The sequence below is a fragment of the Arvicanthis niloticus genome, chromosome 17 (assembly GCF_011762505.2).
Source record: "Arvicanthis niloticus isolate mArvNil1 chromosome 17, mArvNil1.pat.X, whole genome shotgun sequence".
NCBI lineage: Eukaryota > Metazoa > Chordata > Mammalia > Rodentia > Muridae > Arvicanthis > Arvicanthis niloticus.
This window is the reverse complement of record NC_047674.1, coordinates 38,480,688-38,495,702: the sequence shown is the minus strand read 5'-3', so window position 1 is coordinate 38,495,702 and position 15,015 is coordinate 38,480,688. Positions and strand designations below refer to the sequence as shown.

Genomic DNA, 15,015 nt, shown 5'->3' with positions numbered 1-15,015 from the left:
CCTTTAATATGTCTTAGTTTAAAATATTGTTAATAAGGCCAGAGAGAAGCCTTAATAGGGAAAGATGAATATATTTACCATGCAAGCCAAGTGACCTTAGCCCATGTAAACATAGAAGGGGAGATCTGACTGACTCAAAAGTATAACACACACACACTCACACACACACACACATACACACATATATATACACACAGACAATATATATATATATATATATATATATATATATTATATGTAGTCTGTCATATTTATATTTTACTTTAAGAAACAAATGATGAAATCGATTTATACATCACTAATGTGAAGTCAGGGTGTTTTCTTACAAGAAAGCAGAGCTGGATATAGGCTTACTGGTACAGTATTTGCCTATCAAGCACCCTAGGCTCAACCGCCAGTATGTTACCAAATAAATAAATAAAATTGGAAGCAAAATAAATAAAACAAAGAAAACAGAATCTCATTGGAATTTTATTGTTGTGTTTTTGTTGAGCCAATTCAGACTACAAGAGCCATAGATCTGCTTTATAGAAAACACTGCTGGTTAATAAACAATGCTTTCTAAAATACTTGCATAAACTTCACAGATAATTTGCGAATGTTTTACAACAGATTTTGTTCTCTGACAAGTTTAATAGCAAGTGCATACAAATGCTATCTTATAAAACAAAACCCATAAAGAGTATATACAACCTCCTGTGGCACAGACAAAGTATGTCATGCTGTAAGCTGAGTAAGGCATTAGCACTTCCCATAATGTACTATTGAAGGCTCTTTATATTTTGCATAACGACAGTGTTGACCATAAAGAGAGGTATATTCCTTTTACTATCGCTTTATGTTCTAAGCAGTATGTTTTATTAGGCTCCTGGGTAGCAAATTAATTTGAAAAATTCTTCTAGAGTGTGTATGTGCTTTGAAATATTTGAGTGGTTTATTTTGCTCTCCTTAATGTTACCTATTTACATTTCTGCCATTTTGTGGAATTCAATTGCTTTTCAGTAATAAGGATTCACACCATATTTTTAAATAAATGTAATGGAAATCCAAGTTAAAATTACAGGCAGTCATGACTTAGAGCTTAGGAAGTTAGCAGCCCTCCTGCTGAGATGACTATTAGAGTTAATTTTTGCATTTGAAGATGTAATCATGCAATCTACCCTAAATTCATTCTTTTCTGAATAATGGAATAATAAAATGTTACTCTAGAGACACATTAATAATTTACCTATTTATCCTTACTTATCAAGGAGATATCAATTTTCAAAGCTATTTTCAGAAAAATAAAATTATCCGTTCTAAAATTACATCTCTTAAATGTTTTTTCTGTCTTCAGCCTGAATCAAAGAAGTAGGAAGTAAACAAGTCAAGTAAAATAAACAAAGTAACCATGAAACAAAAAACTGTAAATGGCTGCAAATAGGGCGATATTTTTTGTTGGACTTCCATAGCCTTATTCTTTTCATTTGTGTGTATATATATATATATATATATATATATATATATATATATATATATTTTTAAAAAATATTTTACAGTCCTGAAATTATCTCCTTCCCAGTCTATGCTCCGAGTGTTCCACATCCCATACCACCCCTTCCACCCCTCCCCTGTCTCCAAGAGGATGTCCCCACCTCCAACCCCAACCTCACTAGACCTCCCCACTACTTGGGGCTCCAAGTCTCTTGAGAGTTAGGTGCATCTTCCCTGACTGAACCCAGACCCAATAGCCCTTTGCTGTATATGTGTTGGGGGCCTCATATCAGCTGGTGTGTGCTATCTGGTTGGTGTCTCAATATCTGAAAGATCCTGGGGACCAGATTAGTTGAGACTGCTGGTCTTTCTATAGGGTCTTCATACTCCTCAGCTTCTCCCAGCTTTTCCCTAACTCAACCACAGAGCTTACCAGGTTCAGTCCACTGGTTGGGTGTAAAGCATCTGTATCTGATTCTTTCAGCTGCTTGTTGGGCAGTTATGATAAGCCTCTGTTTGTAAGCACACCCTAGAATCAGTAATAGTGTCAGGCCTTGGGGCCTCCCCATGAGATAGATCCCACATTGGGACTGTCACTGAACCTCCTTTTCCTCAGGCTCCTTTCCATTTTTGTTCCTGCAGTACTTTCAGACAGGAACAATTCTGAGTCACAGTTTTTAACTGTGGGGTGGCAACCCCATCCCTCCACAAACTCTTGGAGTAATAAGCATTACTCAAACTTTTTGAATAATTAGGGAGAAAGACAGAGACAGAGACAGAGACAGAGACAGAGACAGAGGGTGAGAACAGTCTTGTGAATATTGGAGCAAACTCTAATATTTACTGTTATCTGAGACACAAGGCTTCTGTTTGGCTGTCTTTCCTACTTGAGATACTCTATAGTCTTGTGAACAAAGTTCCATGCTTTTTATGAAGCCCCACTTTAGTAATATGGTCCCTCCTTGATCCTGATATTCCTATACATAAAGGCTTCTTCCCTGTCTTGGTACTATAAGCAGGAAGTGGGAAATTTAAAATGAGAGCCCTTGGCTGAACTATAGGACTGGGCTGTGCCATTAAAGTGGACAAGTGTAATCCAGCCTTTTCTATTTTAGCAACCACATTTCAAGCATTGAAGGGAGATTTGATATACCACATTTCTTATCCTAGCATGCTTTCCTTCAGCAGACTCAAAACGATGGACCATCCAATCGTGGACTCAAAACCTGAAAAATATAATCATAAATATATAAAGTAAAAATACCTCTTGCCATTTCAATTATTCTAGGTATTTGATACAGTCATAGAAAAAAATGACTAAAGCATATGGTTCTCTCCTAGATTTTATAATAACAGTGTTTTGGAGATTCTTAGAGAAAATCAGGACTTAGTGGTATATCTGTGAAAAAAAATAAAGCAACAAAGCAACATGATGTTTCCTGAAGCTAAAGAACATGGCCTGCTCATACCACTTCACTCACGTATACTTAGACACAAACTTACATAGCAATTGAAGAGGAACAAATAAAGAGAGCAGTGATGTCTACACTTCAGAAAAAAATGGGTTTAATCTACTCCTCAGTATGCACTCCAGAGCTTCTGTAGTACAGTTGGCTTAAATCAAAAAGTCTCTACTGCTACTGGATACAAATATGGTGGTAATCTGAGTTTTCCTCCTTAATACCTTTCCTTCCTCAATTCATTTGTGTATCTCTCTTTGTTTTTTATGTACATTATTTGTCTGTTCATTGCAGGAGTGGAATATTTCCTTAGGTTCTTCGAATGAGATATGCAAATAACTACATTCTTTTTCAAATTGTAGCTGAAAGTACTTTACCCACTGAGCTGTCTTCTACCCATCGGGTGACTTCCTTAATTGTCATGAAGAAGCCTGAATCATCTCCCTTTATCCAAGGTATCTGAAAATGTTTTCTAGTCTTGGTTGGTACCTACATTAATATATTTATACTCACATACCACCAGACAGGAAGTTAGACACATACACATATGCACAATTAAAATATTTTTTAAAAATATCACTCACAAATCAAGTAATCCAAAAATACCTACTAATTATTATTCACCAAAATTAAGTAGACTTTATCTATAGGTACACAGAAAATTCAACATACATATATACATAAATTGATGAAATCTATCATATTAAACTGACTGACAGGCAGATACCTCATGGACATCTCATTAGATGCAGAAAAACTTTGGCAAAATTCAAATGTCACTTCTTTATAAAATTCTAGAAGAGACTAGAACTAAGAATATTTGTTTTCTCAATAAAGACATGTTACCACAAAAAAAACAGCCCATATAAACTTAAATGAAGAGAAACACAAACAATTTGCCCTGAAATTAGAACAAAGGTCAAAATGCCTATTCTCTCCATACCTGTTCAATACAGTACTTAAAGTTTCATTTAGTGCAATGAGATGATTGATGGGGATCAATGGTGTACATGTAGGAAATAAAAGTATCAAATGATCTTTAATTACAAATGATATTCCTTTATAAATAAAAAAAATTAAATATCCCAACCAGGTAAGTTCTGTATCTGAAAAACGTTTTTTTAACATAGAATCAGTACACAAAATTAACACAAAAAAATCACTAGCCTTCTTATATACAAATGTCTTATATATAAATAAACAGATAAAGATAATTTAGTACATTTATCAAATAGAGTGTTACCAATACATTAAGAAAATTAAACGATGTAACGCTCAGGTAAATGAATAGAACCTGAAAAAAAAAAATCATCCTTTGTCAAGAGAAAATGACATGTATTTTATTTATATATATGTAAATTATTTATTTATATTCTTTAATATATTTTTACAGTCCAGACTTCATCCTCTTACTGGTCTGCCCTCTGACCACTCCCCATGCTATACTTCCTCATCCCCTGTCTCCAAGAGGCTGTCCCCATCCCAAAACCCCACCCCAACAATCCTCCCCACTCCCTGGGATCTCAAATCTCTCTAGGGTTAGGTGCTTCTTACTTTCTTATCTGTGGATATTAACTCTAAAGTCAATGATAATCAAGTTACAATCTAAAGAACCACAGAAGTTAGGTTTAAAGTAAGGGACTGTGGGGTGGAGAAGCTAGATGGTAGGGAGCCTCGGCGAGCAGTGACAATATTCGCCATTACAAGATGGCGCTGGCATCTGGTGCTCCCACAAGTAAACAACTAAACTGCGCAGGTACAAGAGGCGAAAGCGCGCCAAGTCACTGCCCATCCCGGGGCGTAATATGGGGTGATAAGTGAACAGCCAATCAGAAGTGAACACGCCACTCTATGGTACATATAAGCAGTGCCTTTTCCAGGCTTGGGGTCTTCCGCTTCAGCTGATACAAGAATAAAGCCTCGTTGTAGTAACTACCCGAACACTGCCTCCTGTGTCTCTCTTGCTGGCAAGGGGACTCGGAAGGGGCGCGGAACATCTGATGCCGAAACCCGGGAACTTCAAGGCGCCGCAGAGACCCTGTGAGACTCAGGGCGGGTTAAAAGACTACAGGATTGAGGTATGTCTCTGAGAGGTATGTTTGGGGTGGAAGCCTTGGTTGCAAGTGGACTTTCACCCATTGTCGCCGCTGCACTAGTTGGCTTCTTGCTTGTGTTGCTTTCGTTTTTAGCTTATTTGTGTTGTGAAGATCCAGCTTGCAGCACAGCTATTAATGCAAGTCAAGAGGTTTTAGAAGAGGTCCACTCCAGTGTATCAGAAACAGAGCGTGTTAGCTGGCATCAGGCCAAGGAGCCTGGAGAAAAAGATAAGGCCAAAGAGCCTGGGAAAGGGAAGCAGGCAAGAAGGCCTAGACAAAAGAAGCAGACCCAGGAGTCTGGTAAAAAGGGCGAGTACTCAAAAGAAACAGAGGCCACTGCAGGGCCTATTAAGAATAAGGACCCTTCACCGGCTGGTGAAGAGAGAGTGGAGGTCAAAAGGACCCCCTTTACCCCATTAAGGAGCTTGCTACCATAGACCTTAGCAGCTCCGAAGAAGATCTAACACAAGGAGAGGAAGAAAGCCTAAAGGAAGAGGCAGCCACCTATGAACAAAACAGATATGGACCAAAAAAAACTGTCCTGAGATAAAACTAAGAAAGACCTTGAGTCCCTCGGCCCCGCCCTTGCCTCCAGCCTACACCCCAGGCAGGGTCTCTAATTCATTTCTCAGCCCAGGAGATCGGAGACAACTACAGCTGGCATTTCCGGTCTTTGAAGGGGCAGAGGGAGCCCGTGTTCATGCCCCAGTAGAGTATAGGCAGGTCAAAGAATTAGCTGAGGCAGTACATGCATATGGAATTGGGGCTAATTTTACCGTATCCCAAGTGGAGAGATTAAGTGCAGCTGCTATGATGCCAGGAGACTGGCAGGACACAGTGAAGGTGGTACTTACCAATATGGGCCAATATTTGGAATGGAAAGCGCTCTGGCATGAGAAGTTACAAGCACAAGCCAGAGCTAATGCAAGCATTGAGGGTCAACAGTTAGGGACTTTTGACATGCTGGCAGGAGTTGGCACACATGCCAATGACTAGACTGCTCACCCTTGGCAGGTATACACACAAATAGCGATAGCTGCTGTTAAGGCCTGGAAGTCTCTCCCCAGGTGAGAAGGGAGTAATCTTTATTTATCTAAAATAACTAGGGGACCAGTGAGTCCTTCTCTGATTTTGTGGCCCGTATGACTGAGGCAGCTGACAGAATCTTTGGGGATTTCAGATCCCCAAAATTTCAGAAATTGGCTCTTTTCTAGGAACGGTTATTTATCCAGAAAAAATAGTTCCTCAGAAATTGAAGATTCGTAGAGACCATTTACATACTTTGAATGATTTTCAGAAATTATTAGGTGATATAAATTGGTTAAGACCATTTTTAAAAATTCCCTTGGCCGAGCTGAAACCTTTATTTGATATTTTGGAAGGGGATGCTCATATTTCCTCACCGAGGGCCTTAACACCGGCTGCGAGCCGTGCTCTTCAAGTAGTAGAAAACGCTTTACAAGATGCCCAGTTGAAATGCATAGATGAAACCAAAACCTTTGATTTATGTGTTTTTAAAACTAGACACTTACCAACTGCTGTATTATGGCAGGAGGGGCCTTTGTTATGGATTCATCCCAATGCTTCTCCCGCAAAGATTATTGAAAGGTATCCAGATTCAGTTTCTCAGCTTGCCCTTCGTGGACTAAAAGCAGCCATTACTCATTTTGGAAGGGAGCCTAAGGTTTTGATAGTGCCTTATACTGCCCATCAAGTCCAAATATTAACAGCGACATCTGATGTTTGGGCAGTGCTGGTTACTTCCTTCAAAGGTCAAATAGATAATCATTATCCTAAGCATCCCATCTTACAATTTGCCTTAACTCAAGCTATCATATTTCCACATATTGTGTCTCAGGAGCCACTCCCAGATGGAATGGTAGTTTATATGGACAGGTCAAAAACAGGAGTGGGTTCCTATGTGGTGAATGATAAGGTTACATCCAAACAATACCATGAAACCTCACCTCAAATAGTGGAATGCCTAGTGTTGTCAGAGGTTCTGGAAATCTTTCCAGGTTCCTTAAATATTGTTTCAGATTCCTTCTATGTGGTTAATGCAGTAAAAGCATTAGAAATTGCTGGGCTAATTAAGACATCTAGCAGACTTGTAGAAGTTTTTCAAAAGATTCAGCTTACCCTGGCTAAGCAAAGATTCCCTGTCTTTATAACTCATATTAGGGCTCACTCAAGCTTACCGGGACCTATGTCTCCTGGAAATGACCTGGCAGATCGAGCCACAAAGTTGATTGCAATTGCCCTTTCGCCAAAATTGGATTTGGCTAAAGCCTTTCATAAAAGGTTTCATGTGACAGCTGAGATGCTAGGATGTTGATTTAACATCACTAGAAATGAGGCTAGAGATATCATGACTCAATGCCAAAACTGCTGTCAATTCCTACCTGTTCCCCATACCGGAAATAACACTCAGGGAATTAGGCCATTACAGATCTGGCAAATGGATGTTACCCACATCCCATCCTTTGGCAAATTACAATATTTGCATGTCTCCATTGATACCTGTTCTGGAGTTATGTTCGCCTCTCCATTCACCAGAGAAAAGGCAGCCCATGTTATTCAACATTGTCTCGAGGCTTGGAGTGCCTGGGGAAAGCCTAAAATCCCTAAAACTGACAATGGACCAGCCTACACTTCTCAAAAGTTTGGACAATTTTGTCGCCAAATGGAGGTGACACACCTGACAGATCTTCCTTACAACCCTCAGGGACAGGGCATTATTGAGCGTGCTCATCGTAACCTTAAATCTTATTTGATAAAACAAAAAGGAGACGTTGAGGAAGCTCTGCCCATGGTGCCACGGGTTATTGTCTCTCTGGCACTTTTTACTCTTAATTTTTTGAATTTGGACAGTCAGGGCAACACGGTGGCTGATCGCCATTGCCTGGAACCAACTAGGCCAAAAGAAATGATAACATAGAAAGATGTTTTGACTGGTCAATGGAAAGGCACAGATCCTATTTTAATAAGATCCAGGGGAGCGGTTTGTGTTTTTCCACAGGAAGAACAACCCGTTTTGGTTGCCGGAACGCCTGACGTGACACCTCACAGTTGTGGACGATGATTCCTCAGCGGGTTCCCCTACGAATGCTTTTGATCGCCACATGGATTCTCCAAGCTTTGGTTCCTAGTATATATAGTGAATTTAGATGGGCTATCCTATCTGCTTTTCCAAAACCTATGCCCTTGCCTTCTTAAAAGGCGCTGCTTCTGCTAAACAGAATTTCTCCTATATCTTTAACTATACCGAGCGAATTAATGCCTCACTCCAGTTTGTGTGTATCCTCCATTTCTTTTCATCTTATCCAACCACTCCTTTAATACTTGTACCAATTTAACTTGCTTTATGTCCCAGTGCTGGTCTGCTCTTGTCTATAAGCAGGCCCTAATAGCCAGAATACCACAATGGATCCCTATCCCCGTTCAGACGTCTGGGACCTTGACTTTATTTCAACAGAAGAGAGATTTTGATATAACGGCAGCCATTGTCACAGCTATTATGCTCAGAGCAGACGGTGCTACCGTTGGAGCTATTGCCATGTTTCACCAAGTACAAACCACTGAATTTGTCAATATTTGGCAGAAAGAGTTAGCCAGGCAATGGATACCCACTCTTCCTCCACAGCAGAATTGAAAGGAGGTATTATGATACTCAATCAGAGATTAGATTTGGTTGAGGAAAGACTGGATATCTTATTTCAGTTGACATAAATTGGCTGTGAAAGGAAATTCGGAGCTTTGTGTATTACCAACATTCAATACGAAAACTTTACAAAAGCAGCCAATCTCTCACGTAAATTGTCCTTATATCTTTCAGGAAATTGGTCTGAAAATTTTGGTAATCTTCTTGAACAACTTCACAGAAAAATTATTCTTGTCAACTCCACCCGCCTGGATCCCTCCATCATTAAAGGACTTTCTTCTTGATTTTCTTCTGCCTTTTCTTTCTTTAAGGAAAGGGTGGGGATAGGCCTGTTTGGTGCAGCCCTATGTTGTGGATTAGTGTTCATGTTATGGTTGGTCTGCAAGCTCAGAGCACAACAAAAACATGACAAGGTCGCTATCTCCCAAGCACTCGAAGCCTTGGAACAAGGATCTTCCCCTGAAATTTGGCTATGTATGCTAAGAAAGTAACTGATGACTGAGACCCTCAGTCGATGCACCCCAAGGGTTCAGCCCATTGCACTGGGTCGATGAGAGGTCTAAGTCTAGCCAGCCTTTGCCTGAATAACTGTGGTACCTGAATATTTAGAGGTGTTTGCAAGTGGGTACTCGACAGGGAATGTTGCACGAGTGTGGATAGATTTCCTGAAAGTATGCCTGATTGCACAAAGGTTTGATGCCAAGAAACCTCCTCCCCTGGTGGCGCCCCAGGGTGGAGGCTCCCTTTCCACGACAAAAGGCATCGAGATGGGTATGGGAAGTATTACTCATTGCATGACGACAAGAAAAGAAACCCATTACAATATCTCATTTTGCACAGGGGATCAGGCCTCTGCTTTCCCTCACTGAGTTGATGCAGTGGTTGATAGGCAAAAGGCCGTTTCATCTTAATAAAATACAAAGGGGGAGCTGTAGGGAACCGCTGAGAGCGGTGACAACATTTGCCCTTACAAGATGGTGCTGGCATCCAGTGCTCCCACAAGTAAACAACTAAACTGCGCAGGTGCAAGAGGCGAAAGCGCGCCAAGTCACTGCCCATCCCGGGGCGTAATATGGGGTGATAAGTGAACAGCCAATCAGAAGTGAACACACCACTCTAGGGTGCATATAAGCAGTGCCTTTTCCAGGCTTGGGGTCTTCCGCTTCAGCTGATACAAGAATAAAGCCTCGTTGTAGTAACTACCCGAACACTGCCTCCTGTGTCTCTCTTGCTGGCGCGGGGACTCGGAAGGGGTGCAGAACACTAGATAACCTTAGAAATGGGAAGTAGAATAGATGCTTATGGACTGATGGGGAGGCCTACAAATGGAAGATCGAGTGGGGAAGTGAAAGGAATATGGAGGGTGGAACAAGGTTGCAAATAAGAGGAGGGACGGCTAGAAGTAAGAGCTATTTGAAGGATAGTAGGGAAATTTAATACAGTAGAAATATCCTAAAACATACACATATATTATCTAACTCATATTGCAAACTATTGGGTGACAAATCTTCAACTGGTCATCTCCAGTCACCAGATGAAGCTTATAACCCTTGGATTGGATAGTTTCTTATTGAGCTCTTGGCCAAAGGGGTCCCATGGGAATCCCCAAACTACCCAAGCTCTTGCCAAGACTATAGGTCACTCTTCACAAAGAAAAGGCAAGGCCCCATTTCTGAAGACAACATTGAACTTAGGTGTTCAAGCTCTGCCAACATAGAATCTTCACCTTTAGGTTCTAGTACCTTTCTTAAAGATTGATAATTTAAATGGTACCCAAAGAGTAAAGCAAACACTAAATAAGCCTCAAACGCTTTTATTGGCAGTGGTACACTGCCTAGAAGTTATGCTAGTGACATGGTAGCCCATAGCTTGTGTGATTAACCAAATTATTTCCAATAGTTTGCTTCTTGTGTAGTTGGGTCTTAAAATCTACATCAGCTCATCATAGTTATTATTTTGACATGTCTTGAATGATGAAGAACATGTGACTAGAAATTTTATGAATATATCATGCTCAAAATATTTGTTTAAATACCTAAACATTTTTAAATGGCTAAGTCAAAATAATAACCATGATAAGCTGATGTAGACTGAGCTAATTAAATAGCTTATTATCATGACTTTGGTTAATTTAATTATTATACACAGCTTGTGTCACCAAGGCACCTGTTTTGTCACAGTTACACTGCCTAATCTATACTCTAACCACTTCTCTCCAATTTCTCAGAAATTACCCAGATAGGAAGAAGCAAAGGGATAAATGGACAGTCACAAGCAATTAAACGCTATGGCCTGGAAATAATTCAGTCCCTTATAAAACTACACAGTAGCTGGATCTCATCAAATGACACTGCTTTGCAGGAAAACATTTATTACACTAGATGATGTCATGGGAGCAGGACTGAGATGAGCCCTGGGTTGACTTAACAGAAGACCATATAACATTCTAACTAAAAATTAAATTTGAAGTATATTGAAATGTTATCATATTATGTTAATTGCCTTTGAAGCAACACATATTTTCTTCTTTAAACTGTCTTAAATAAATTGTACAGGGAAAATAAAATATTTTAATGTTTATTACATTTTGGGATTTTGATATCTAATTTCAAGTATTATCCTTTTTAATTTCAGCAAAGACTGTATAAATAATATCATCTGAATAAAATTCTGTATAGTATTATCATCTGAAAAGACACAGACAAGGTTTAGAAATATCCCCAGTATCCTTTAGCTAATAAACTTAGAAATGATACCTATATTCAATATAATATTAAAACGAAGACTGTTGACCTTAATCCTCCAATGATGCCAATGGTAGCACCAAAGTCAACTATTTACCAAATCCTCTATTTCTGAAGACTATTTGAGGAACCAAATAATTCAGCAGTACTAAGAAACCAGTAAAATAATATAGGGCAAATCACAGAATGAAATGTAAATATAAAATAAAAATAAGTGCTTGAAGAAATTATTTGGAAGCTAAGCCACTTTAAAACAATGGAACAAATAAAAATTCAATGTATCAAACAATCATATTTTCTCATTTGATTACTTATTCACTGAATATATTCACAAAGTAAATATTCATGTATCAATATTTTGGCTGTCAATTTACCTGTTGTAGAGGACACAACTATGAAGAAAGGATTGAGTCAATAATTTAAGGGGAAAAAAAAAGGGAAATGAAGGGTTTTTTTCCACTGCATTAGGAACACTCCCTTTAAGAAAAAAATCAATTTGTGTCCTCTAAAGACCTATTAAATCCTAACATATAAAGTTCAGTAAATATCTTTCTAAGGAAACAGAACAAATACACAGATATAGGCCAAAAAAATATGGGGTATTTCTGGAAACTCGTAGATAATCTACAGCAATTTCAGAGAGTATGATCTGATCATCTATGGTCGTGCACACCAATGTAAAAATCTAGAATTTATTCTCTGACTGTGCCAACTGGGTGAGAGAAAGACTGAAGAGAGGCCATGGTTTCCTCTGGAGCTCAGCTAAGAAAGCAGCAGAGCAGCCTTAACACATTAAGTCCAAATGAAAGCGACAGTCGAGCATTTTATCCCTCACTGGTACTGTAAACAAGAGGCTGAAATAGAGAAAGCACCTTCCTTGTCTGCCCTTCCATTTTCTCTACAGGAACTGCACACCTCAAGGGTCAGATATATCAGTATAGATGCTGAGAATCTGGAACAAACATCTTCCACAATTCTTCCTGTTCCAAGCACACAGAGAGAGGGTGGTGGGAAGGATCTCAATGAAAATGGGGATATGTCTTTCTCTTCTCCACCAAGGTCACCAGCTATTGAACTAAATTACATTAGAATACAATTAAATTATATCTACAAAGTCGTGTTGGCAGAAAATTGTGGGAAACTTTTCTGTGTAAGGTTTCCAGTAATGTAGCTTCTGAAGAGAAATCTGGAGGAGCAGCTCCTGTCACAAACTGCAAAGATTTGCACTCCCTAAGCAGCAAGGAGAGGGGTGCAACCCAGGGAGATCCACCAGGAAAATTCTTTGCTGTTTTTGATCACTTATATACAATTACAGGGGCTTTTAAGCTATATAATAGTATTCTGAAATATACAATAATTTCAAAACTTGTCTAAATAGATATAGTATAATTTTTCCATAAAAAAACAAAAAGTACACAGATTGTTGATAATGATCTCTTTTCTATTTAAGATTTAGTGCATAGCAGAAAGGGTGTGTGAAGATTTTGTAACCAGAGAGAAAATGTTCCCACCAAATTGTGTTATAAAGAACACAGCCTGGAGGCCAGAAGTCATGTCAGTGAGAAGAAAGTACAATTTGTGTTTGATCTCAGATCATAAAAATTGGGGGAAGGAGCTCATGAAATAACAGAAAAACTAAAGAAATAGTACTGAAAACTTTTGAAGAAAAAGTAGTCCTCCTATTGTTTTTTTATTCTAAAACACAATATATATATATATATATATATATATATATATATATATATATATATATATTTAAAGAAAAAGAGTCAAGTAAAAGCTACATACATTTTGTTTGTGGTTGAATTTTATATAAAAAATAGCCATAATCAATAATATGCAATGTTACAGCCATGAAAAATTATTAAAATTATAAGAAAAAAAAAGAAGTGAGTCCATTTTAATAGTAAAAGGCATTTATGTATTTGTAGAAAGAGCTGTGAGACTATCACGTCAGTTCATCCTCTCAGGGTGATAGCAGTTCAGAAGTGAAGGGTCATAGACTGCATGAATGTAGATTTTCACATGCTACCTCTACACATACTTCCTGTGTTGAATTCTTTGCCTGACTCATTTGCAATATGTGTACACTTGATCTCTTCATGTGGAAAACGGGAAAATTGTTTATGGTCACTTAAGTGAGCTTAAATTCTAAGAAGATTTAGCGTGAATTCATCAATATCTGGTTGTTTCCAGTTCCTAGACACCAGTCCTCTCACTCTCAAATAAGGGGTGGGATTTTAATATAATGGAGGATTGGTGATAGACAGCCATCATTCAGTACTTTCCTTTTTTAATAATCTTTGTTCACAGAATCAATTAAGCACCAAAAAGAGACATATGTATTTGATTTTTTAAAGTAAAGTGTCAAGAACACTAAGATCAGCAAGCCACACCAACCATAGTTATTTACAAATATGTTTGATCTTGACTACATAGAGACTAATCCAAATAAGCAGTGGTGGCAGCCTTTATGACAACCTTTCTATTAGTTCTGAACTGAAAACGGAAGGAAATATAAAACAGACAATAAGATGGGATGAGAAAGGGTTAATAGTGACCAACAGTAAGTAGGTAGAACTGGAACTCAATGAAATGAGACAGATGGCAAGGGGATTTATGAACTAATTAGTTGTGGGGAAGAGAAAGTGGTAAACATTTGTTCGAAGCTTTCTCATCAAAATGTGCTATCATTGCTTTATATAAGTGCTTATCTCTGTTTGCTGAGACTCAGCTGACCATGGGTTTTATTATGTATTCTAAGCATCAGCTGAGCCAGTTTACACTCAAGCCTATCAAGAAATATATACCAGTAAGTGAATGACACAGAAACGACACAAAGAGGCATGCTGGGGAAATAGTGTGACCATTCTACATAAAAGTAATTTTAGTGTGTGTTTGTTCTCCAGTATGGAGATATCAGGATTTTATCTAGCCATTAATCCCTGGTGAGCACATTTTAATACTATTGTGTAGCCATGAAGTCATGAAATCAAATATATTTAAAACAACAACAGTGAATTCAGTATTTTCTAAATAAAAGTATCCCAGTTTTTAAAGACTGGGGCATGTGCTTCAGAGATATTAATCAAACTTCCAATGTCACAAAGCAAGAATCTGGGAAACAGAAAATATCTGTTTAGGTAACACATATAGGTGAATGGCAGCTGTCCTCATCTAAACTAAGTTGTTGTTATGTTTAATAATCCAATCATTGAAACTGCAATTCTTTGTTAGTGGTATGGACATAAGAGGGAAATTTATGAGAATCATTTGTCTTTTTTTCACTGTATGTTTCTTAGGGATCAAATTCAGGTCAGTAGAATTGGTATCAAGCATCAAGCATATTTAGTCATAAGCCAGCTTTGGCAATCATTTTTATTGATATATTGTGTATTAATAATACCAAAAGCAGGTTCATGTTGACAAAGCCACATGTGATGTGATAGTTCCACACCAAACTACTTTGCCATTCTCTTTTATATAGCTTCTGTCTCATGTTAATGGCCCTTTTTTTGTGTGCAGTGTAATGGATATGAACCTATTTTTATTCTAACAAATACAAATCAATATCCAGTATT

General features: G+C 38.3%; 1 long non-coding RNA gene across 1 annotated transcript; it reads left to right on the top strand.

Moving 5' to 3' along the window:
• Window positions 1-4,836: 4,836 nt before the first annotated feature.
• LOC143434850 (uncharacterized) lies at window positions 4,837-8,974 on the top strand. The gene is made up of 2 exons (XR_013104660.1): window positions 4,837-5,011; window positions 8,049-8,974. It is a non-coding gene; the product is annotated as an uncharacterized LOC143434850 (long non-coding RNA).
• Window positions 8,975-15,015: the final 6,041 nt, after the last annotated feature.